Here is a 25,941-nt window from a genome sequence, read left to right on the forward strand (position 1 = left end):
CTCAAATCCCAAAAGCAATGCTTCATACCAAATGCATGATTTGCCTTAAATAAGTAAAAAACATAAATAATTCATATATATTTGTCTGTAAAATATAGGAAAAGTTAAGACAACACACACGCACACACACACATACACACACAAAGACCAAAAACTTGTGCCAGGCAGTATTTTGTGAAAACACATTTGTTTTAAAGCGTATTTTAAATAACCAAAAATTGTATGTGCTTATATAAACGTAGAAATACTCCTATATCACCGTCACCTAACATATTAAATTTACTTTATAATTATTCTAATCATTGTTATTATTCACTTCTGACAATAAATATGAAGCTAAAAGATCCAGTTAAAAGAAACCACGTGCAACTTCACAGTCAAAGCTTCACAGATTTCCTGGGGATGTGTAAATGTGAGTTTTAATGCTGGACACAGTTCAGACAGAGAGCAATGAGCTGCGTCTCCCACACTTACAAACTTCAACACATGCCTCTTAAATCTGAGCAACATAGGACACTAAAATAACAATGTAATAACATTATTATTATTATTATGTTTTATCTCGTTAAACAGCATCTTTACAATAAGAGTTAAATAAAAATGCTGTATTTTGTATTCTTTTAATTGTCTAAGACGTCAGGTAAAGTGAAAGTATTTTTTACGTTTATATTTAAATGTGTCTGTGACCTGAAAGTCTGCAAAACGTGTGTTTTATATAAATGGTGCTGCATCTTTTTACACTTTATTGTTTTACTGACGTAGCGTACAGTGTTCTTGTTCAATGTCTTTATGGTAAAAAAAGAGAGATGTTTACTACAAGCCTGCATTTCTATAACAAATAATTACGATACGACAGGCAATACGTATATGCTACTTTACGTTTATAAAAAAAATCACTGAAATATAGTGATTAACTTAAAACGATCAACTTAATATTAACCAATTCTGTCCTTCGCTCTATATTATAGTGAAGCACACTTGCCGCGCGTGGACCCATTTACAACGTGTGTGCAAATACACAATTTTACTATACAGCTTATACTACACAAAACTACTGCTACAATCCCGTGCCTGTAGAATTCTTTTGAGGGGATTATTTCGTTATATCAATTAATTAAACAATTAAGAAAAACAAAACATTGAATTTGTCGCGTCCTTGTATCCATCCTGACCTGTCTGTAATGTTTTATTATTGGCGCCTAAAAGTAGTAAATGTGCAAGTGAGGCCATCAGGGCTCCTACCTGCTGCTGATGTGTTTCAGCATCCCACTGACAAAACTTCACCAAACGACTGGTAACAACTTTAGACAATGACACCACGGAGAGATGTTTATCAGGAAAGAGCTGAAGAAGACCAAACGAGACGTCCTCGCTCGCTTTAGGCAGAAACTCCGTTTCAAACGCGATAGTCCGAAGCGCTCCTCGCCTTCAGTCACTCTGATGCTGACAGATAACGTTTCGGTCTGTTCTCCGAAATCGCCAAACAAACGGAGAAGCGATGTGCCGAGCGCTCGTGCGCGTGCATCTGCCGAATATCAGCCTGGAGCTTCCGGACGCGCGGAGTACGCCGCTGTTTCCTCAAAGAGCCACGACAAAGCCGAGAGCGCGGACATGCACGTTCACCTGCGCGCGCTGTGAGAACACACACGAACCGACAGGTCGGGATCGGTTCATTCGCAGGAGTGTTTCCTCAGCTCTGGTTTGGCGGTGGATGCGGTCCCCCCCGTTGCGTCCAATCAGTGCGCTATGTGTCTGCATCCAGCGCTGGATCGGTGATAAATGAAGGGTCATCCATGACTAACGCCGAACCCTGATGAATGACTTTCACGAGCTGCTCGTCACTCTAATGTCTCTGCCTGATTCTGATTGTGAGCGGTTAATGGATTCGGTTCTTCTTTGCGCTTTCATTTCGGGGTTGCAAAGTTCATTCTCACCGAGTTTGTGTGCTGTAATTTAATATTGTGCAGAAACAAACAGGAGATATAACACCGCTAGTTAAGTTTTACATTTACAGTACGGTTATGCATTTCGCAGATTCTTTTATCAAATGCATTGACTTTTGTATGTGTGTTCAAGTGAACCCACAATGTTTAATGCTTAACCAGCTGAGGAACATTTGATGTCCGGTTATTTTTAATAGACATACAAATAAGATGATATTATAATTTTGCTACTGTATGCATACTTGAATGTTCGCAATTCACTGGATGGACCCCAAAATTGGGAAAATATTTATATTTTTAAACATGGTTCCTACCATATTTATGCATACTATTTGGAGACTATTATGTGGACAGAAGATGGGAATCAAATGGAACTGTGTACCCTCCCGAAATTCACCCAAAGTCCCTGCCATCTTCAGCCCTGTCTATATAAGTGCATATGTGACTTTAAGCAATATTTTCTGAGCATCTGCTGTCTGAGAGCATCACAACTTCCCCTCAGTGTGCACTGAGAACATCAAAGAGGACGTATGTGTGAAGAAAATAATTATTCTGATGCAAAAGTCAGCAAACATACAGAGTGAATGGAATATAAAGAATATTCTGTGGATAAATGAACAGTGCATGACCGCTGTAATTACAATCTGGAATTGACTGAACTGAAGTAAACCTCTGATACCATCTCACCTGCTCCCACCTCCTACATTGTTACAGTTCAAATATTTCCACAAAGGCCCGTGGGGTTGGGTAACTGCAGAGGACTGAGTCAAAAGGAGCTGCAGATGCAATTTTAGCAAGTTTTGGTATCTGACCTGGCTTAACCCGAGGTCGTGTGCTTTTCGGTTATAAACACTTAATGAGATTTTTAGCCTCCCACTTAATTCAGCCAGGAGATAACTCAATTACCCTCTACCAAATTCACAATATTTTTGTTGTTTTATTTTTATTCTCAAAAATATTTCTTTTGTATACAATTACAATTCGGACTGACAGTTAAAAGAACTGTTGTTTCTAATTAAAAATGCATTGTAGCTTATTTAATAAAGCAAGCAATAATGCGAGCCTCACATATCAACATTGAAGGGTTTTAGATCCTTGCTTTGTGCTGAGCTAAATGAATGTAATCAGGTGTTCTCCTCAAGTTTCATTCAGGATTCATTTCAGAGTTACTCTGTAAATGGTATGAATTATTAATTTTGCTGACACCCGGTAGAACAAAAGTACAAGAGAGCGGTATGTCGGCTGAATCCAGTGCATTTGCTGAAGGGTTTAGCATACTTTTAAACAAAGAGGACCCTTCTGCCTCTGCACAGTGGCAGTTGACTGGAAAACACTCCTCTGCAAAAATCAAATCACGGTGGTCACAGTCTGACGGAAGATTTCATTTGAAGTTTCAGTGTTATACATGATGACATTTTTTTAAGGGATAGAAAATCATCACATTGGTGTACATTGGTGTATGTTTTGCAATGGATTTTAAACTTGCTGTCACGGTTTGTGCTGAATGTTCAACCAAATAAACAACTAATAACTTAAATAATAAGTAATGAAAAATTTAACAGGTCATTGAATTATAAGAAAATAATGTACATTAATTGTGGTATGTTTGCATAAGTAAGCTTATTCAGAATTTTAGCTTATTTCTTTAATGCAGTGTTCATCAATCCTGGTTCTGCAGGGTCGGTGGTTCTGCAGAGTTTAGCTCCAAAATCAAACACACCTGAAGCACCTTATTTATCTGTTTCAGGTGTGTTTGATTAGGATTGGAGCTAAACTCTTCAGAGACACCGGCACTCCAGGACCAGGATTGGTGACCACTGCTTTAATGTAACACAATATCAGTGTTTGGGAAGTTTAGACTTCCTTGTTGTGCTTTTAATGTGCATTAATTTTATAAATAATTCGAAGGACTGGAGTCAATTATTCCGGTTAATTTGAGACAATTTACAGGTCAGGTGTGCATTTATCAAAAAATGATGCATACCCATTGAATATTTCCCAACAAATCAGAATAAAGCCTTCAACAGCCCCGTAGTATAAATAACTGATAATATTGAGAAAGTAAACCACAGGTAATGCAGGCAACTTAAAATGGAAATTCTGTTATCATTTACTCACCCTCCAGTTGTTCCAAGCCTGTATACATTTTTTGTTCTGCTAAACACAGATGGAGATATTATAAACATTTTAATAACCAAACAGATCTGGGGCAGCATTCACGTCCATACTATTATTTTTCCTACAATGGAAGTTAAAGGTGCAGTGTGTAATTTTTAGAAGGATCTCTTTACAGAAATGTAAAATAATATACAAAACAATATTATCAGGGGTGTATAACGACCTTTCATAATGAACCGTTATATGTTTATTACCATAGAATGAGACGTTTTTATCTACATACACTGAGGGTCCTCTTACATGGAAGTCGCCATTTTGTGCTGACATGTTTCTACAGAAGCCCTTAACCTCTTGAAAAGCACCCCCACTCTGGCCCAAACCATGAAAAGACCTACTTTCACTAAAAGGGCTGTTTTTACTAAATCATTTAGACTGAGTATAAGCATAACTGTGGTATCATTATAAAGAAGACACTTTAAGGCTTCATTTTTATTTTCAGATAAAAATTAAAAAAGTTAGAGAGGCTGAAGTACACTGTAATAAAAATAATTTTTGATTAAAAATCTTTTTTAATACTAAAAATCATAATGATAAATATGTGTGTGAAACCTAGAAATGCAATGATGCCAAAGCCACAAGTCTAAAAATGTTATGTTTCACGTTTGAGGTCAATAGGCCCAAAAATGTGTAAGACTAGTGCCTTTTCTAAGTGTCAGTCAGCCCCAAAATAAAAGTATTTTGTTTACATGCATACACGTTCGTTCTTATTATTATTTATCCTTATGTAAGCGTATAAAATGCCGTTTCCACACCAGGAAATAAAACGTCACACAAAGATCGTTGGATTCGTTTCGATCTAATTGGCTACACGTTCTGTCTATCAATATTTTCCATGAAGTCATTAGAGGAACGAGCGATTCAGATGACGTCACGATATTTGACAGCGCTGTTTGGATATTATGTATTATACTCCCGCCTACTTTTAGAAACACGCGAGTGTAATCTCATATACAAGTTTTACGACGTAAATAGGCCTCAGATTGTATATTATATTCTATTACAAGACGTTCATGTGAAATGTGATGTAAACAATGGACAATATATCTATATTTCATGGAATATACTCATTTGTGGACAAAAATGGTCATTGGAAGTATTTTATTGGAGAGTTTTTATGGGTTATTCGCACATCTGAAACAGATTGGATTCGATTTGCGATCGCTATATCAACACAAAGGTAAGGAGTCCCGTTTATATTTTGCATGTTGTCATCTGGACTTCTGTAACAAAATACTACATTTATGATGCTAGAGCATCTGTATCTCAAAACAAAGACCATACACTGATGCTAAACCCGTAGACCTTTTAAACGATGTATAGTAATGTTAATATTATTCATGTTTGTAGACAGTAGGCTATATAGACATTGTTAGCAGCGTTAAAAAACTGACGTCTTTCCGCACCCGAGCTAGTGTGTCGAGAGGTTAGCAGACAAAGTGTTTTTACTTAGTTGTCTACGACGATGGCATGTTTTGTGTGTTTCAAAAGTGAAGGGTGAGCAGTGGGCTGAGCCGTTGGTTGCAATTCGCAACCTCACCACTGCACCTTTAATGGTGCCCCAGATCTGCTTGGTTACAAAAAATCTTTAAAACAGCTTCATTTGTATTTACCAGAACAAAGAAATTTGGTTTGGAACAATCGGACAATGAGTAAATTACATAATTTGCATTTTTCTGTGAAGTATTCCTTAAAGAACTGTACTATGATGCCATACTGTAGCACCTGTTTATAATTACAAAAAAGGAGCTCAGATGCAAAAGCTGCTAAACGCCACCTCTGTCAAAAATGAGATAATGATATTAACCAAATGGTTTTGGCACGCATTATATGTTCATCAAATACTTTAACATCAAATGCGCTTAATCCCAGCCTCAGACTATTTAGAAATACAGCCCAAAAGTTTGATAAAAATGCTGCTTTAACAAGAAAACATGTCAGACGAATATAAAGGGTTTACACAATTGCATAGCTGTGCTGGTTTCCATTTTTATGCCAGGTACTAATATTTTGATTTGATTTTTAGTTTTAAACATTTATACTTATTTGTTTACAAATGTCTCCAATAAGACCCTCAGCAGACAGACTGATGTTATCACACTGGCTTGTGGGCAAGTTTAACAAGCACTAACAATGGAGACTAGTGTATAGCCAACATTTTAGAGCAAAGCAAAAAATACTGAAATCTGTATGACATTAAGATTTACGTAATATAACATTCTGGTCAACCCTCCCAACTCCTGCATGCCAGATACATATTTGTAAGTGCTCTATAAAACAATGCTTTGACTATTATACTGTAGTATGTTTAAACATTCAAATCTATTCATAAAAAGGGTGCCATTTAGAGACAATAACCGTTAGACAATCCTCTTCAACTGCTCCATTGAATAAACATTATCACCGGCATTGTTGGCCAAATTCAACTTCACAGATCTCAATCAAGTTAATTCTTTCCATTAGGAGCCACTTTCAATAATGAGCAAGTTTATTTTGCTCTTCAGAGCAGGCATTCCATTTATCAAAATCAGTCCGCATGGAGCCTCTCTCTAAACTCGAAAGGGAACAAAATTTTCAGTGGTGTGAAATGTTAACAATGTAATCAAAACAAAGTGTCCAAGTACCGTTTGGGTGTATATAGTGTGTGGGGGGGTTTGGCGATAAAATACGTAAATAAATAAATAAGTGGAAGGGAGATAAAAGAACCCCTGGTGTTCTAGATGAGCTTCAACCAAACAGAAATCATTCATACCATCTGTGAGATAAACCCAAAATTAACATCATCAAAGTGTCTAGTCTCCCCCTGCTTTCACCCTTCATCACTCTCTCTCTCACTCTCCTTTCCCCACTGCAGGACACATACACCCCCTCACTCACACACACGGCCCTATTTTCCACCCATCCAAACCACACACACACCTGAGGGGGTCCAGATTGGCGATACACAGTCCAGGATACCCATCCATTCACCTGCTGCACTGAAGAGGCAAACACACAGTTGGAGAACAAACTAAAACACACACATGCACTAAAAAAGAAGGATGCTTCTCCAATAAGACAGCACGTCCCTTCCCAGCTCCTCTGTGCTTGAATGTGTGCTTGAGTATGTGTGTGAAAAAGATGGCTGCTGTACGGTCAATGCCTCTGGGGCGGCCCCGAGTGGGCAGCGCATGCTGGCAGTGACAGACCCTGACATCGCTTCATGCTTCACTACATATAGAGCCGTCCACAGTCCGTCCCTAAGTGTCCACAAATGCAAAACTTCCCTCTTGTCCTGCATGCTGACAGACACTCGGCTGGCAAGCACAACTCACTGCACCAGAATAGAAGATTAGACAGAGATATTCACACAGAGGTGTTCAGCTCTCCGTGCAGTGGCTATGGCAATCCAGTCCTACCTGCCGCACGACGGACATGCAGCACCTCGAGTAAATAGTGTGTAATGCATATTAATGTATATCTGCATCACACATGTGTCTTACCACCTAATTGCTGTCTGGATGTCTCCTGCCGGTGTGGGAGTGTCTCCTTTGGCATGTGTACACTAAGACGACACTATACTGTAAAGCACTGATGTACCGCCCTCCCCCACCTTCACGGGCGCATCCCTCACACGGCCACTGAAGTGTTAGGACGAGTCAATGTCATCTTTTTCGTTCTCTCTCTCTCACCGGGCTCTGAGGTCCTGTTCATCTCCAGCCAACTAGGGCATACAACTGGAAACCTCCAGATGTGTCACATGACCATTGGGTTCTGCAGATGCACATCAGTGGTTTTATGGGGGGTTGTGTGTGTCCATATGCCAGAGAAGCGTACAGAAAGCTGTGTTTACAATACATGGGTAATATGAATTACATGGCATAAGATATACATAAATGTTACAATGCAACAGTTCTGATCATTTAATCTGATTGGACAAGCAGTCTTCAATGAGTGCTGAAATTTAGTAAACAGTCTATTAAAGGACAAGTTCGGTATTTTACACTTAAAGCCCTGTTTATGATGGAATAGAACGGTTTTGACCGAAATTTGGACATATGATGCTGGCCCGAGAATTTTCGGGTGTTTGTTGTATCACCCACCACCTCTACAATGGCTCCATAGGTGCACTGGAACAATCCTTTCTAAAATGCCTTTAACTTTCGTTTACAAAGACGTGAAACTCACCGAGTGGTCAGGGGTGTTCACTGATATGCTCACACAAAAATCGCTGCAAAAGATGCTTTCCAACAGGTTTTATCGTAGTTTTTGTCCAACTCTATTGACTTGTATTAGATGTGCTGTGAGGTACAGTATTACTCCGTCGCCGGGAACGTTGTTTGTATTTTTGCAATTGGCAAAGGTGGATTATCGCCACCAACTGGGCTGAAGTGTCTATTATTCAAGCTCTCAATGGAAGAATGTATGGGTGTGAGGCGTTTGGAAAAATAGGTCCACAAGTTTACAACAAATGGTAAAACACCTGTTGGAAAGCATCTTTGTCAGCGATTTTTGTGTGAGCATATCAGTGAACACCCCTGACCACTCAGTGAGTTTCACGTCTTTGTAAACGAAAGTTTAATGCATTTTAGGAAGGATTGTTCCAGTGCACCTATGCAGCCATTGTAGAGGCAGTGGGTGCTACAACAGAAACCGAAAATTCTCGGGCCAGCATCATATGTCGAAATTTCAGTCAAAACCGTTCTATTTCATCATAAACAATCTGAAAACAGGGCTTTAAGTGTAAAATACCGAACTATAACAGCGATGGAACTGATTTTGTATCACTCAGCTTGTCTTTTTGGCCGTTCCAGACAAGCTTGGTGGCATGATTTTTTATAAATAGACAAATAAACATCACTCTCAAAAATGTAAGTTAATATTACTTTAATAGAACTGTTAAATAGTCATTCACATAATCAAGTTGTTATATCGAATATCAGCTCTTGCTTGTGCAATACAAGTGCTTGTGTTTGTGACAAGTTTGTATAGCAGATCTTTGGGTGCATGCATATTCTCATGCAGACAGATGGATTAAAACGGTTTGTGTGCGTTTACAACAACCGCATTAACATTATTTTCCACTCAGAATTGTAACGAAACTACTGGTAACCGAAAATGCTAACATCTGCAGTCGTCTGCAAAACATACGGTAATAATTACAAAAGGGGATAGGTTGCAACTTGGAGGATGTGCAGTAAGGATTTAACTGCTTATTTTCTTCTCATGCTTTGAACAAGCTCTGTGGCTCCACAGAATTTTTTTTTTCTTTCATTTGCAGTTAAATGCCCTTTTTAGGAGCTCATTGCAATCATTTAGTTGCTCCATTCAATTGACTAAAGCAAGCTTTTTAATAAAATGCTTGCGGAGAACGACGTGATTCGTGACTACGTTCGCCTCCCCTATCCGGGCGCCGTCGCTTTCACCGTATCGCTCCATGCATCACGCAAGAACCATGATGAATTCACTTCCTTCATTCTCAATGTCACAATATCACACTATATTTTATGGCTGACCCCATCTACAGATATGAGTTCACGGTGAACCCAAAGCTGCTCTGAACAGAGCAACTGGAGCAGCTGATTAATTTAACCTGTTCCTGCACTACCCAACACGAATATCCGCATATCACAGGATGGAATGCATCTATTTTCACTTTCTTTCTAACTCGTAGATTACTGTAGAGATACCGAAACTTTCAGTCAATGATTCCAGCCTTAGCTTTTGATCTTGATACCATTCTCTTCTTTCTATGCTTTGTTTCTTTGCCTCTGGAGGCTTATTCTTAATTTTGTTGCTTCAATACGGTATTTGATTGAACCTTGTGTTTGATTGTTTCTTCTTGTATTTTGAGGTCTCAATCTATTTGAAGTCCTTGCCACACACTTTGTTCTTCATTAACCTGTGCAATCAATACAGCGCCTTTGAGTCGATCCATATGGAGTCCAATAAAGAATACAGTGAATCCTTTCTTTGCGACACTTTACTGTATGAGTAGTTCATCCAGGATACATGGGGGTTTGGCTGCTTACAGACATCTGTGGCATTCCTTTCAGATTCATCATGAATTCACTAGAAGGTTAAACACACACAAAGCTGCTCGCACACACGCACCAGATCAGGCTTGAAAAGTTGTGACAACACAAACACGATGAAAGATAATCGTACAAGACTTTCCAACACACATACACAGAGCTCTGACTTTTCAAGCACATATCGGGGAGATTCCAGCTGAGGGTAGATCTATTATGGGATGGGGGAAATGAGAAAGTGGCAACATAGTGAGTGATGTGCGTGTGAGAGGTTGTGTGTGTGTGTGTGTGTCAGACCCCAGTCTAAACACAGGAAGTAGAAGCAGAAAGCGTCTGTTGCCATCATAAACTGATCTCATTTCATCTCCGCCTGAAACCTAAAGGAATGGCTTCACAGACTGGACCGGCACTGTTTGTGTTTAAGCAGACACAATAAACTACTTTCCATTTATAGTAGTGATGCCATTGAGATTATAGGCTAAGTGCTCGTCCTGTTTATAAATATGTGGGAAATCAGATACAGTGGCGCTTGACCATTTCACTTGATCAAAAGACAAAAAATATTGCAAAACGTAGTCAAACAGAAAAAAATAAGTGTCATAACAATAAACAAGCTCAAAATAAATAACTCATAAAAACTTTTATACTTTAGCTCATGGGTCTTCAACAGAGGGGGTCTGGGGCCCCTTGGAGGTCTGAGGTGGTACTGGGTGTCTTCCAAATATTGTTTCAATTCAAATAATGAATTAATGTCAGAATTTATTTAAGAAAAATAGGCTGATAATGAAAAAATAAATGAATTAAAATGAAGAGCATGACATTCCCAGTTTAAAATCTATTCAGTAAAATGTTTTGTGGGATGTTAACAGCATGTGACTGTGTAAAACAAAAAATATTTTTATTTTATTTTGGTAATACAACCATCATAGGAAACTAATTTGATACATGTACTGATGGTCCCTGCTGCTACTCTCTATTCATTAAGGGCTCCTTGGCATGAAAAAGGAAAAGACCTCTGCTTTAGTTAAAGGATTAGTCAATTTTCTTAAAAAAAACAACAACAGATAATTCACACCACCATGTCATCCAAAATGTTGATGTCTTTCTTTGTTCAGTCGAGAAGAAATTATGTTTTTTGAGGAAAATATTTCAGGATTTTTTTTTCATTTTAATGGACTTTAATGGACCCCAACACTTAACAGTTTTAATGCAGTTTAAAATTGCAGTTTCAATGAAGTTTCAAATGACTCCAAACGATCTCAAATGAGGCATAAAGGTCTTATCTAGCAAAACGATTGTCATTTTTTACAAGAAAAATAAAAAACATGCACTTTTAAACCACAACTTCTCGTCTATCTCCGGTCCTGTGACGCACCAGCGCGACCTCACGCAATCCGTCATCACGTGAAGAGGTAACGGTTGACGTATACGAAACTACACCCCAGTGTTTACAAGTGTGAAGAAAGAGGACCGTTCCCACAATGTTGTATGTTGAATGATACTAATTAATGTATTTGTGTCAGTTTATTGTTTAAAATGGTCCGCAAATGTGTGTTTCATATATGTAACACGTGACCTTTCAACGGCATTACGCAATAAAAAAGTGCATATTTTTTATTTCTCTTGTCAAAAATGACAATTCTTTCGCTAGATTTTCACATCTGTAATTCGGTTCATTTGGTCCGGACCAAAAGCAAAAAATTATACATTGTAACTTTTTTAGCAGATTTGGTTCCATTTCACACCACACTGATTGCTCTGATCCGCACCAATTGAAACGAACTAAAATTCTGTCATGTGATAAGATCAACATCACTCATTGGCCACATGTATTTGAACGTATTTCCTAAACGGCAAAGACAAAAAAATTCAGAGGCTCCGCCCGCACCTCCTCGCAACTCCAGGTATGTCCGCGATTTGTCATTGAACTAATATTGCTAATAGAAACGGTCAACAAACACTTCCTCATCCAATAATGCACTGCACAGTTTACTACGGCAGCTGGTTTAGTCCAAAATGCGCAGTACTTTTGCAGTTAGGTCGGTTCGATCTCGGATCGTGTTCTCACCACAAACGAACCGCTCTAGAGTTCGTTTGAAAGCGTACCGAGACCACCTCTGCAAGCTGGTCTCGGTCCGCTTGTTTGGTCCGCTTTTGGTGCGCACCAGAGTTCGATTGCTGCATTCTCACCTGCCCAAACGAACTGCACCAACTGAGCAATCGAACTCTGGTACGATTCAATCGAGCTAAACAAGGCAGGTGTGAAAACCCCCTAAGACCCTTATGCCTCGTTTGGGATGGTTTAGAGTTCTTTGAAACTCCATTGAAACTGCACTAAAACTTGCTACGTGTTGGAGTCCATTAAAGTCCATTTAAAATGAAAAAAATATTGGAATGTTTTCCTCAAAAAACATAATTTCTTCTCGACTGAACAAATAAAGACATCAACATTTTGGATGACATGGTGGTGAGTAAATTATTTGGATTTCTTTTTTTAAGAAAATTGACTAATCCTTTAAACAATGATTTTATGGCACACTGTTGGTGTTCTGTCAGGAGCTTCACAGCCACTGTGAACTGAAGTTTATGTTTTATTATATTTTATATTTAAGTTCACCTGATAAAATTATGGTGTGGGTAAAAAATGACAGAATTTTATTTCAGAATTAATTATTTCAGAAAAAACACACACAAATCTGTCTTCCAGCAGACTGAACGAGCATTCAACTGTTCCAGCAAATGTTCTCAAAGACGTGATGATTAAAACTTTAGCAGTTGATGATAAATGAACCATACACAATGCAAACTCAGCCACTAATCAAACATTTAATGCGTTCCATTCTATTCATGCTTTTTAACCGTTTGTAAGTATTTGCAAAGAAGTCATTCAGAATTAATTTGCCATGCTTCATTAAATTGCAAAAGACAGATTATGTCAAAAAACTGTTGGACGGGAATGATGTCCCACAATTCAGGTAGGAAATTGTGTGCGGTATTACCACAGTTTACAAACTATTACTTAATTGATAAAAAGCACTGTAATCTTTTCCCTATTAAACATAATTGCTGTGTGCTGCTATAGCTGTCGGCGTCAACCCTTCATATAGTACACAAACTCGAGTCCAGACCACCGAGTGGGACTTTGACTGACACTTTTGAGATGGAATGTTCATTTGATTCCTTTAAAAAGAAAAGTATAAAGTTTCTGTTTAATTTTCCCCGTGGAGAGGTTTGCTTTCTAAAAGAGGAATTTAGTGAGGAAAAATAAGGGAGGGGGATCATGGTTGGAGCCAAAGCGCAAATGCCGTTATTACAACGCACTTACGCCGCACCATGGTTTTAATTTTGGAGCACAAACAAACAGGTCGGCAAAATAAAACAACAGAGCCGCGGATAAAGTGTTCCCTTTTAAACACATTGGCAAAGAGTATCAAAGGAAAATGATTTAATGATTTGAATCATATGGTGCCATGCGGTAATACATGACTGGAAGTGTTTTGCTTGAGGAGAGAGTAATGGCTAGCAGGTACAGTGTTGGTGGTGATGTCATCTGCTGTGGGCTCGGAAAGGAGTAATTTGATGCTTACACTGTTGCTGTGGGACAACGCTCCTGGTTTGGTTTCATAGGTGAAGGCCTACATGGGTGCTACATGTATCGTCTTACTAAATGCACCGTGTTTATCACTGTGAATCTGGTCATCTTGGGACTGTTCCATGTTCGTGCAGGAACCTTGCGAGGCGTTCGGTGACGGAGCAACAGATGACCTTTCATGCTACATGCCAGGGAATGAAAGATGCAATCTGCCACCTGCTGACGTGATATGTCTCGTTATGTTAATGCAGGGCCGTTCTCGGTCCCCAGTGATGGAGCTGACTTCCGACCTAGTTTTTTATAGTTTTCTTATGCTGGGAAGAACCCATAAGATTCTATGTTTATTGGGCCTATTTCTGTCTAGCAGAGGATGAATATTACCTGCTAAAGGCCTATTATTAGGTTGCTCATACTAAATGTGGTTCCAATAGGGAGAATTCGCTTATCTGGTTTCAGACAGCGCTAATGTAATGTGACTGAATATATAGGGGTCACTCCTGTTAGTACCCTTTGAACTCTGTAACTGAATAGATATTGTATTATTGAAATTTAAGAACGCATTTCTACAAAACGGCATGTGATAATTAAATGAAATACGTAAATACAAAGATAAATATATACAGTGAGGAAAATAAGTATTTGAACACCCTGCTATTTTGCAAGTTCTCCCATTTAGACATAACGGAGGGGTCTGAAATTGTCATTGTAGGTGCATGTCCACTGTGAGAGACATAAAAAACAGAAATCACAATGTATGATTTTTTAACTATTTATTTGTATGATACAGCTGCAAGTAAGTATTTAAACACCTGAGAAAGTCAATGTTAATATTTGGTACAGTAGCCTTTGTTTGCAATTACAGAGTTCAAACTGTAGTTTTTCACCAGGTTTGTACACACTGCAGGAGGGATTTTGGCCCACTCCTCCACACACATCTTCTCTAGATCAGTCAGGTTTCTGGCCTGTCGCTGGGAAACACTGAGTTTGAGCTCCCTCCAAAGATTCTCTATTGGGTTTAGGTCTGGAGACTGGCAAGGCCACGTCTGAACCTTGATATGCTTCTTACAGAGCCACTCCTTGGTTATCCTGGCTGTGTGCTTCGGGTCATTGTCATGTTGGAAGACCCAGCCTCGACCCATCTTTAATGCTCGAACTGTTCCCCAAAATCTCGCAATACATGGCCCCGGTCATCCTCTCCTTAATGCAGTGCAGTCGCCCTGTCCCATGTGCAGAAAAACACCCCCAAAGCATGATGCTACAACCCCTATGCCTCACAGTAGGGATTGATTCTTGGGATGGTACTCATTGTTCTTCTTCCTGCAAACACGTTTAGTGGAATTATGACCAAAAAGTTTTATTTTGGTCTCATCTGACCACATGACTCTCCCATGACTCCTCTGGATCATCCAAATGGTCATTGGCAAACCTAAAGACGGGCCTGGACATATGCTGGTTTAAGCAGGGGAACCTTTCATGCCATGCATGATTTTAAACCATGACGTCTTAGTGTATTACCAACAGTTACCTTGGAAACAGTGGTCCCAGCTCTTTTCAGGTCATTGACCAGCTCCTCCCGTGTAGTTCTGAGCTGATTTCTCACTTTCTTAGGATCATTGAGACTCCGAGGGAGATTGACAGTCATGTTTAGCTTCTTCCATTTTCTAATGATTGCTCCAACAGTAGGCATTTTTTCACCAAGCTGCTTGGAAATTTCCCCGTAGCCCTTTCCAGCCTTCTGGAGGTGTACAATTTTGTCTCTAGTGTCTTTGGACAGCTCTTTGGTCTTGGCCATGTTAGTAGATGTATTCTTGCTGATTGTATGGGGTGGACAGGTGTCTTTATGCAGCTAACGACCTCAAACAGGTGCATCTAATTTAGGATAATAAATGGAGTGAAGGTGGACATTTTAAAGGCAGACTAACAGGTCTTTGAGGGTCAGAATTCTAGCTGATAGACATGTGTTCAAATACTTATTTGCAGCTGTATCATAGAAATAAATAGTTAAAAAATCATATATTGTGATTTCTGGATTTTAGATTATGTCTCTCACAGTGGACATGCACCAACGATGACAATTTCAGACCCCTCCACGACTTCCAAGTGGGAGAACTTGCAAAATAGCAGGGCGTTCAAATACTTATATATATACACATACATATACATACATACATACATACATATACATACATATATATATAAAGAGTTTCGTTGCAAAACAAAATAAATCCATTTATTATTTATTTTTGTCAAAACATGTTTATTATTATGTTTTCATGTTATTATTTTGTTTTATGGTGCTACTTAGCTGTATTTTTTTAAGATATAAAGGTTTAAACCAAAACAAACCAACTGCAGTTGAATTGATATTAATTTCAATAAATTAATAAGACTTACATTTATATATTCAGATTAATATTTATATATTCAGACTTATAACTATATATTCAGACTTACATTTATATATTCAGACTTACATTTATATATTTAGACTTATATTTATATATTCACGGTTTATATTTATATATTCACGGTTTATATTTATATATTAAAAGATATAGCTATATATTCAGTTTTTATAATTAATTATTTTATAATTAATAATTAATTATTTATAATTAATTAAGCATATATATATTAAGCATATATATATGCTTAAGAGAACATTGACCACAAGATCTCTTTTAGTCAGAATTCTTGGCTTACATGTGGGTGTCAACTTATTTTAAAATAACTTAATAAATGGCAAAATCTACTTTGGCAATCTTTTAAACTGAAATTAGTATGTTAATTTTTTTGTGATAAAATAAAATCAAAAGACTTTAATATAGAAAAATATCAGAAAGAGATTAATATTTTAACAAATATTTATATCATAATATATAGCAAGACCCATGACTCACTTATATTAGTTTTTTATATTGTTTCATTGCTTAAAAAAAACAAAACATCAAATCCATATGTACTGATTTGCGTTATAATGATTTCACCATTATCGTTAACCCACAATGTACTACAAAATACTGAAACAATAAAACTACAACCACCAGGAAAATTACATTCCTATGTTTTAGAAATGTGCCAAAAAGGCTAAAAAACCCATTACGTCAAATTTCATGCTAGTGAACAGCCTCTGCTTATGACTAAGACTCGCTCCTTCCCTGTGGACACTTATAGATTCACTGTATGTGAATGAAGGTTTGTTGTTTTAACCCACATATAAAAATAAAACACAGCTAATCTTATCTAAAACACACGCAATTTCTTTGGCAGCTTGGTTTACATCTCGTCACCTCCATAAAGTGACTCACTCCCTTGGTTCAGGGTGGAGCTCCTTTACACGTGTTTTTCATAACTCAACACCTCTGGAGAAACTGCCCTTGTGATCTGTTGTGAAGCCATTTGACAGCTAAAGAAACAACAGTTTTGTCTTCACAAGGAAATGATTAGTATTTACTGCCTGAGGGTATAATTGACCACGGGATTGTGTGCAGCAAGAGAGCGGGAGGGAAACATCAACACCTTGGTCAGCAGTGTTAGTCGCAGTAGGGTACGGTTATTGTGATTAGCGTGTGGAGTTATCTGATTCAAGCACAGTGGGATTTGCCCATGCAGGTGAACTGACACATCCGTGGTTGGTATGGGACAGAACAGCCCTACCTTTTTTCTTTATTCTCCCCATTTTGATGTGAAAAATGGAGATGGGCTGTCGACTAAAACGGACGCCTTGTGGCGGGTTGGTCCTAAGAGTTTTGGCAGTAAAGGTCACCTCTCAAACGTTTGTCCCTATTTACATTCCCCTGTCAGAATCAATCATCATATTCAACTATTCCAGACTAGGGCTACCACTACAATTAAAAAAAGATTGAAAAAAGAGAGCGAGATGGACGAATTCACTGTAATTTATGTAACTGTCATTGGACTGCTCATCTGCATTGTTAACTTCCACCTGTCAAGACGCTGTTTTGACTGAATGGGTGCATATTAATAAAGTCTCATTCATATCATTTCAATTCAATTTTTATCGTTCATCAAAGAAGCACAAAAAGCTGGCCTTTTAAAAGAATAATGCCTTTTAAATGGTTTTGCCTGTGAGCTGGGCCACATTTCACATAACCACTTCAACAATTATCAGATAAACGTAATCTCAGAAAAGGCTATAAATAGTGCTAACAGAGAATAAACCAAACAGCTTTAAAGCACTAGGGCAACAGTGACAATGGCACGATGGCCCAGATGGCACTGCTTCGTAGTCAAAACATCTTTTGTTTGTTGATCATGTGCTTTAATGTATCAAAAAATTACACTTACAAATCCTGCTAAAGTAAATATTGTTAAAATGATTAGCGATAATCTTGGAACCATCAAATGAAAAGAAAACATCTCTATGGAACGCTCAATTCTGATTGGCCATTCACAACATTTGGCAGACAAATGTTTACAGATAAGACATGCTTAACTTTATTATTGACTATTGCGCCAGACAACCCAGTTTCAATGCACTCTTTAAAAAATAAATAAAGGTGCCTAGAAGGTTATTTACAGAGATATAAAAGAACCCCGCAGTCGAAGACTATTGAACGTTCTTTTTTTATGTTTTTATATTCTAAATAACCTTTTTTACTACAAAGTACCTTTATTTGAAACAAAAATGTTCTTAGAACCTTAATGGTTCTTTAAAGGTGAAGTGTGTAAATTTTAGCGGCATCAAGTGGTGAGGTTGCGAATTGCAACCAACGGCTCAATTCACTGCTCAACCCTCTATTTGAAACTATGGTAACCGTCACTGGAAAAACATGTCATTAACGGAGAAAACTTAGTAAAAAAGGTTTGTCCGTTAAGGGCTTCTGTAGAAACATGGCGGCACAAAATGGCGACTTCCACTTAAGGGGACCCTCTGTGTATGGAGATAAAAACGGCTCATTCTAAGGTAATAAAAAAATATAATGTTTAATTATAAAAAGGTCTCTATACACCCCTGATAATATAGTTTTGTATATTATTTTGCATTTCTGAGATCCTTTTAAAAATTACACACTGCACCTTTAAGGAACCATTCAGCCAGAAATAGTTCTTCTGTGGCATCATGAAGCACCTTCATTTTAAAGAGAGCGTCTCCGTGTCTCTTGCATCAGTCTGCTGTCTATTTCTTTACACACACAAACACACACTGTTAGAAAAAAAATTGTTAAAATATTTACTCCAGCGGCCGCTGGGTCAGTACCCTTTAAAAAGGTCCTAATATTTACCATTAGTTACAGATACCGGACTATAAGCCGCATCGGAGTATAAGCCGCATCATTCAAAAATGCGTCATTAAGACGAAATAACATATATAAGTCGCAGTGGACTATACGATGCGTGTATTTAGAAAATCATTTCACAAAATCTTAGCCGAAGAAGACATTTGATCTGGAAAGGCAAGTTATTCAACAAAAATATATTACATAAAATAATTTCATCTCAAATAGCATATCCACTTATCTAACTATTTATATAACCATTTATTTATCTCAACTTTCTTGGCTAATTAGCACCACAATAAGATATAACACTTCCCACCGGAGTCCTGATCACACTGCCGGGGTTTACTTTGTAATAATGACCAGCTGACTTTACATTATCCTTTTGTTGCACCATATGCCATTGTTTTCTAATTAAAGTGTATGAATTCATAGCTTTCCCGAAGTTACATCAGAAATGCTTCTCAGAACCCCATTAATTATTTTTTATTTGTTATTTATTCATTTTTGTATTATCATTTTTGTAAAAAGTGTTAAATTAAAAATATAGACGTATAGTGCCTATTGTTGTAGTAACCTTTAGATAAAAAACAACTATTTTTTAAAATATATAATAAGAAACTTTATTCCTAATCTTGGAAACAGCATAATATAATATCTATAGTATTGCAAAAAATGTAGCCCCACCTGACCACTCATGTGGCCAAAACTCTGTCTATAAGCAGCTTAACTGCTGACACAAAGCAATAAATAAATAAAACCCCTATTTATCTGCTACTAGAATAAACTACTGTTCAGCTCAAACAATGAGATACAGCTTTGTCTCTATAAAGGTAAACAATTACTCATTCTAACTCTCAGAACTCAAGGCTCAAGGGTTTTCTACACCGTGTGCCGAACAACGAGAGGAGATGCTTTAAAATTGCCCGCATTTGAGTGGGAAAGACTTGCTTTAGCACTGAGATTTAAGATTAACAATAGAATTCCAGGTAGGCACTCGGGAGCATGTGGGTTTTAATATGAAAATCCATCTCCTATTATATGATTGCTTTAACTAGGCAGTTAGTTGCCTGTGCGTATGTTTATTGTGTAATGCGTTTCCAGGTAAGCTGTCATGATAGCAGTCTTCTTAAAGCGCTCACCATAAAAATACACGTAAAAAAAAAATTCTAATGGCGCTCACGACAATACTAATAATAACAATATCAATAGTGCAAGCAACAGAAGCAGCAACATAACAAACATGATCTGTTTTATGCTCGGCGGACATCATTTTTCTTCTCCAAATGCATTATGTGGGGAACGAGTGCGGCTGATTGCATTTGAAACATATTATGGGACATCTGTCTAAATCTGAGATGATGTAATTATATAATTGAACATGTGGAGCTCTTTCCTGGAATATGGTTATTGGTAGTTGGCACAGGCTGAGAGTGGCTGACCACAGCCGCTACAAGAGGAGAGAGAGAAAATGTTCCAGAATATGATGTTGGCTGCTTAAAAAAAGAAAAAGAAAAAAAAAAGACTTGGGAACCCTATAATGCCACTGAGAACCTTGACAGCCATCCTTTAGATACCATCCGTACGGAGTCATTTGCTGCCTCCGCGCTACAGGACTGCCAAGATCTCTGTATCTTCAGCTTATAGCTGAGACAAAACATACGCTTGAGGGCCATACCAGCAATACATGTAATAAACACGCATACATACAGAACACAAACCAGAAGCCACTTAAACGAGAATAATACCGTAGCATACCACAAAAAATACATTAGGTCCTTTGTAATCCCTAATAACCCATCTGTGTTATAGTAATTTGCCTATTTTTCTAACTGATGTTTTACAGGCTCCTATCAGTTTTTGACAACATAACCTTCATCAAAATAAACTTGACATAATAAGCGTATAATGAAGAGATTCATAATTGAAATACATGCACAGGCTGTGAGACTGTTCTTCATCAAGTGCAAACACACACACACAGTCCTTTACGGGGCGCAACACAGGAGCAGGGGCTGTAAAAGTTAGCGCTAAGCCTGCTCAGTCCATTCATAAGACCTGTTATTCATGAGCTTGTCTGCACTCCACATGCTAAAGAGAAGAAACATGTCAGGCAACTGCCAAACAGAGCGTTCACCTGCACTTCTGCACTGCACTCCTCTATGCGTTTGGCCCTATCAGTATTCAGACATCTAACTGCGGCTGGAAACATGGTGCAGGAAAATATTTTACATGCAGATATGTTGATTGCAGGGGAAACCTTACTGGTTGACCGGTTTAAGCGATGCAGAGCTAATATAGCACACGTATAACACAGAAAGATGTTTTTTGTGTATACATTCATTTTTTATATTCTCTGGCATTGATGAAAGGGAAAGAGAAAATAAAAAAAATCTGAAAAACCCCTGTGGCTAATGTGTGAATATATAAGATAAAATAAAACTGACCACAGACACTGATCAGTGGATATTCCCACATCACAATTCTCCATTAGTTGTCTGAGAACAAAGAAGAGGAGTGGGAATCTTTTGGCATCTGAAGACATGAATTTGATTTTCAGAGTTCTCGATTCCCAACGCGTCATATTTTTCTCAAGATTTGCTCTGAAGTGCACATACAAATAGAGTAAGTGTATAATTTGCTTGTATAAAAGCAGAGTCTGTGGCTTCCGCTGTGTGTAAATGTAAAACTGTATCAGAGCGGCAGTAAAATGCCGTAAAGTTTAATGTTGTCTGTGGATAAACAACAGCGTACGCAGTGTAAATAAATATATGAATTATATTGTATCCTCTGTATATATGTTTTAATATTACAGACTTGGTTCTGTTCTATAAGATGTTAAAGCCTATTTTCTTGGGTGTTGAACTTAATATGATGTTGTTAAGGTGCACTCTGTGTGTTTTTCCTTTAGTGTTATTTGGTGATTCAGTATGGCCTGCATATGTTTTTTTCAATCATCAAAATATTTAATTATAATTCCTACAGGTCCGATAAGAAATCTCTGTGGATCAATCCAGAATAGTTTGAGAAATAATTCAAAGTGTGATCAAATTGATTTTAAACAGTAAATTGATTTTTCAACCTACCCTCAGGGCACAGATAGTTAACTCTTAGGATTCCATCTAAATTATGCGGTGCTGACATGCGCACGCACACACGCACGCACGAACGCACGCACACACACACACACACACACACACACACACACACACACACACACACACACACACACACACACACACACATTCTGGTTTCCATATTTTGTGGGGACATTCCATAGACGTAATGCATTTTATATCATACAAACTGTATATTCTATTCCCCTTACCTACCCCATTCCCTAACCCCAACCATCACAGAAAACTTTCTGATACTTCACATTCTCAAGAAACATCATTTTGTTTGATTTATAAGCTTGTTTCCTCATGGGGACATCAAAATGTCCCCACAAGGTCACAAAAACACTGGTATGCCTATCTTTGGAATACGTGATAATTACCAGATACACACACACACACACACACACACACCTATCCCAGTCTCACAAGGTTTCGTGATATAGGCACGTAATTTTTTGATTCTTTTTTCTTGATATTATCACTAATTTTCGTGTTTTTTCGTGATCATATAACAAAGTCCTGTTTTTCGTGTGATTATCACGTATTCGTTACTCAACTGCTTTTTAATATTTTCAAAACATTGTCGCTTCGGTTAAGGGTTCGATTTGGTGCTTGCATTAGAATGTCACTTATATGTTTTGGTGTATACTATTTTTTCTGATTTTTTTTATATGTCGCCTGCCATTAGGGTTACAGTTGGGTTTGGGTAGGGATGTCATGTAAATTTATGTAAATCTAACCCTTAAACGAAGCGACAATGGTAAGAAAATAGGACAAAACCGTTGAGTAACCAATACGTGATAATCACACGAAAACAGGAATTCGTTATACGATCACGAAAAAACCTCGGAAATTCGTGATAATATCACGAAAAAATGATACAAAAATTACATGACTATATAAGAAATTTCGTGAGACTGGGCTGCACACACACATTCTGGTTTCCATGTTTTATGGGGACATTTCATAGACGTAATGGTTTTTATACTGTATAAACAGTATATTTCTATTCCCTAACATCACAGAAAACTTTCTCCTACTTCACATTTTCAAGAAACATCATTCTGTTTGATTTATAAGCTTGTTACCTCATGATGACCTCAAAATGTCCTCACAAGGTCACAAAAATACTGGTATTCCTATCTTTGTGCGGACAATTGGTCCCGACAACGTGATAATTACCAGGTACACACACACACACACACGCACACACACACACACCTACCCAGTCTCACAAGGTTTTGTGATATAGTCACATATTTTTTTTATTCTTTTTTTTTGATATTATCACGAATTTTTGCGTTTTTTCGTGATCATATAATGAATTCCTGTTTTTTGTGTGATTATCACGTATTCGTTACTCAACCGCTTTTTAATATTTTTAAAACATTGTCGCTTCAGTTTAGGGTTCGATTTGGTGCTTGCATTAGAATGTCACTTATATATTTGGTTTATACTATTTTTTCGGATATTTTTTTATATGTCGCCTGGCGTTAGGGTTAGAGTTGGGTTTGGGTAAGGATGTCATTTTGTGTAAATCTAACCCTAAACCGAAGCGACAATGATAAGAAAATAGGACAAAACCGTTGAGTAACCAATACGTGCTAATCACACGAAAACAGGAATTCGTTATATGATCACGAAAAAACGCGAAAATTTGTAATAATATCACGAAAAGAGAATCAAAAAATTATGTGACTATATAACGAAATTTCGTGAGACTGGGCTGCACACACACATTCTTGGTTTCCATGTTTTATGGGGACATTTCATTGACGTAATGGGTTTTATACTGTACAAACTGTATATTTCTATTTCCTTCCCCTAACCCCAACCATCACGGAAAACTTTCTCCTACCTCACATTTTCAATAAACATCATTCTGTTTGATTTATAAGCTTGTTACCTCATGATGACCTCAAAATGTCCCCACAAGGTCACAAAAATACTGGTATTCCTATCTTAACGTGATAATTACCAAGTACACATAAACACACACACCGCTAAAAGTACCTTATCCATCAAGCATCCAAAACTGCGTGTGAAATCAGGTTTGCTTATCGTCATTACCTAACCTGACCCTAAGGGAAATGATGGATCTGTGAGCTTAGGTCAAATTAATACAAAGAAGGGTACAACAACAAAAAAGGGGCAAAGAGATAATCTGGGTGCAGGGAAAGTGGGAGAAAGGACAGCTTTTTTCTTGCAAAATGAAAAAAAGAGGGGGGGTCAGACAATTGCATAGCTGATCAGAAACATTAGATTCGGTCCAGGCCTGGGCAACCCAGCAGGTGGTCCGAGTCCAGATCTCTTCGAAGGCTCCTCTTAATCCCCTTTCAGCCAGGCTTCTCTTCTCTTCCTGGCCCTGACCCCACGCTGCGATGAAGTTATCACCCAGTGCAGCCCAGCTCTCTGGCTGCATCAAAAAAAACACTGCGGCTTTTATTGAATACCAATTTATCTGCACAAAAGCCGTGCAATTTGCCCAATAATATATCTAGTACATAGAAAAAAGAAAAAAAGGAAAAACTCTGACCCATCCAGTCAAAAGAAGCTACACATAACACTGGAAAGTGGGTCAAACAAGTTAAGGAAATGACGAAAGGAGCCAAAATGGCGGCGTCAGTGACGTGCGAAATTGAAGACTGTACTCTAGTTGTCCTATTTCATTGAGGTAAAGTGTATGATGTTGATTAAAGCTCATGGAGGCTTCCGAAGTGGTTGAGATTTCAAAGTGGGAGAGTCATTGCGTGCCCACCCGCAGAGATATATGTAGAGCAACACAAAAAGTTTTTCTAGGGGGTGAGTGAAGTATGGTTTTATTTTATAACCCTACCCCCTTCCCATCCTCTGTCTTAGCATGGCGTGAACAAAGAAACTGTGCATTTTAATATCATAGGAGAGCTGTGCCTTTGATTCTAGACAGGGTAGTAGCCGATCGCGCCCTGATTGGTTCATCTAGACAGCGCCTGTCACTGATTGGGTGATGCTGTTAAGCCTTAGAGGAATGGGGCTTAGAGAAAGTGTTTCGTACACGCTGACACACAAACACGATATGCATTTACAAAAACGCTTGGCAGTTTAAGACTTCACATTACAAAGTAAAATTAAGTGCATATTTTAATTGTTAAAGGACTGCTGTGTGACAGTTTATTTATTTTAGAGCATTTGAAATGCTTTTTGTGTATTTATCCTTGTTTCTTATTCAAGGAAAAATTCTTATGAAACAGTCTTTTGTTTTCGAGGTTAATATTTGTAAATCATACTGCAAACACACACACGCACGCACGCACACACATGCATTTATACAGAAAATACAGAAAATAATAATGAAATAATGTTGCGTATGTCTTAACTATGACAAGGTTTGGGGCTGCACTGGTGCCACATTCCGTTTCCACCGAACCAAAGCAGCATCAGAGCCGCCTTTGAAACACAGGAGGTGGCAGATTTTGGGATGGCTTTTATGCAGCACAGTACTGAATTTGGAGCAGCCACTTAGCCACATCAGAGCAGTCTGAACTCAGCTGTGTAAAGATGCGTTAGGAGCCCTGACAAAACAGAGGAAGTAAATAAATGTCATTTCCAATTGGGGCATCACTCACCTCACACACTGGAGGTGACACATAGGAATACCATCTGGTCACTTAGAACTGCCTCAAGCGTAAACGAACTAATCCATGGATGAAGGTCAAGAGCCCACGGACATCAGTGCATCAAGACTGCGAAGATCAGCAGACCAACCTTCAAAGAACAAAAGAGAGAAGAAACAAGAGAAATTGAAACATTTATTCCTGGAAAAGAAGGAAATGGATGTCATGTTTCACACTGGGAGTTCACCGATCATGTTCTCCAGGCCTT

At 38.0% G+C, this 25,941-nt stretch overlaps 1 protein-coding gene across 14 annotated transcripts in view; it reads right to left on the reverse strand.

Moving 5' to 3' along the window:
* The window catches only part of tenm3 (teneurin transmembrane protein 3), a 693,684-nt gene that overhangs the window by 361,669 nt on the left and 306,074 nt on the right, over window positions 1-25,941 (reverse strand). For 13 of the 14 annotated variants that reach the window (XM_055205043.2, XM_055205039.2, XM_073862719.1 and 10 more), the window contains one exon: window positions 25,686-25,824. The gene's annotated coding sequence lies outside the window, so the exon portion shown is untranslated. Of the gene's footprint in view, window positions 1-1,242; window positions 2,153-25,685; window positions 25,825-25,941 lie in introns of those variants that run through there. The other variant, XM_055205040.2, reaches the window with a different exon arrangement.

The sequence above is a fragment of the Misgurnus anguillicaudatus genome, chromosome 3, assembly GCF_027580225.2.
Source record: "Misgurnus anguillicaudatus chromosome 3, ASM2758022v2, whole genome shotgun sequence".
Classification (NCBI taxonomy): domain Eukaryota; kingdom Metazoa; phylum Chordata; class Actinopteri; order Cypriniformes; family Cobitidae; genus Misgurnus; species Misgurnus anguillicaudatus.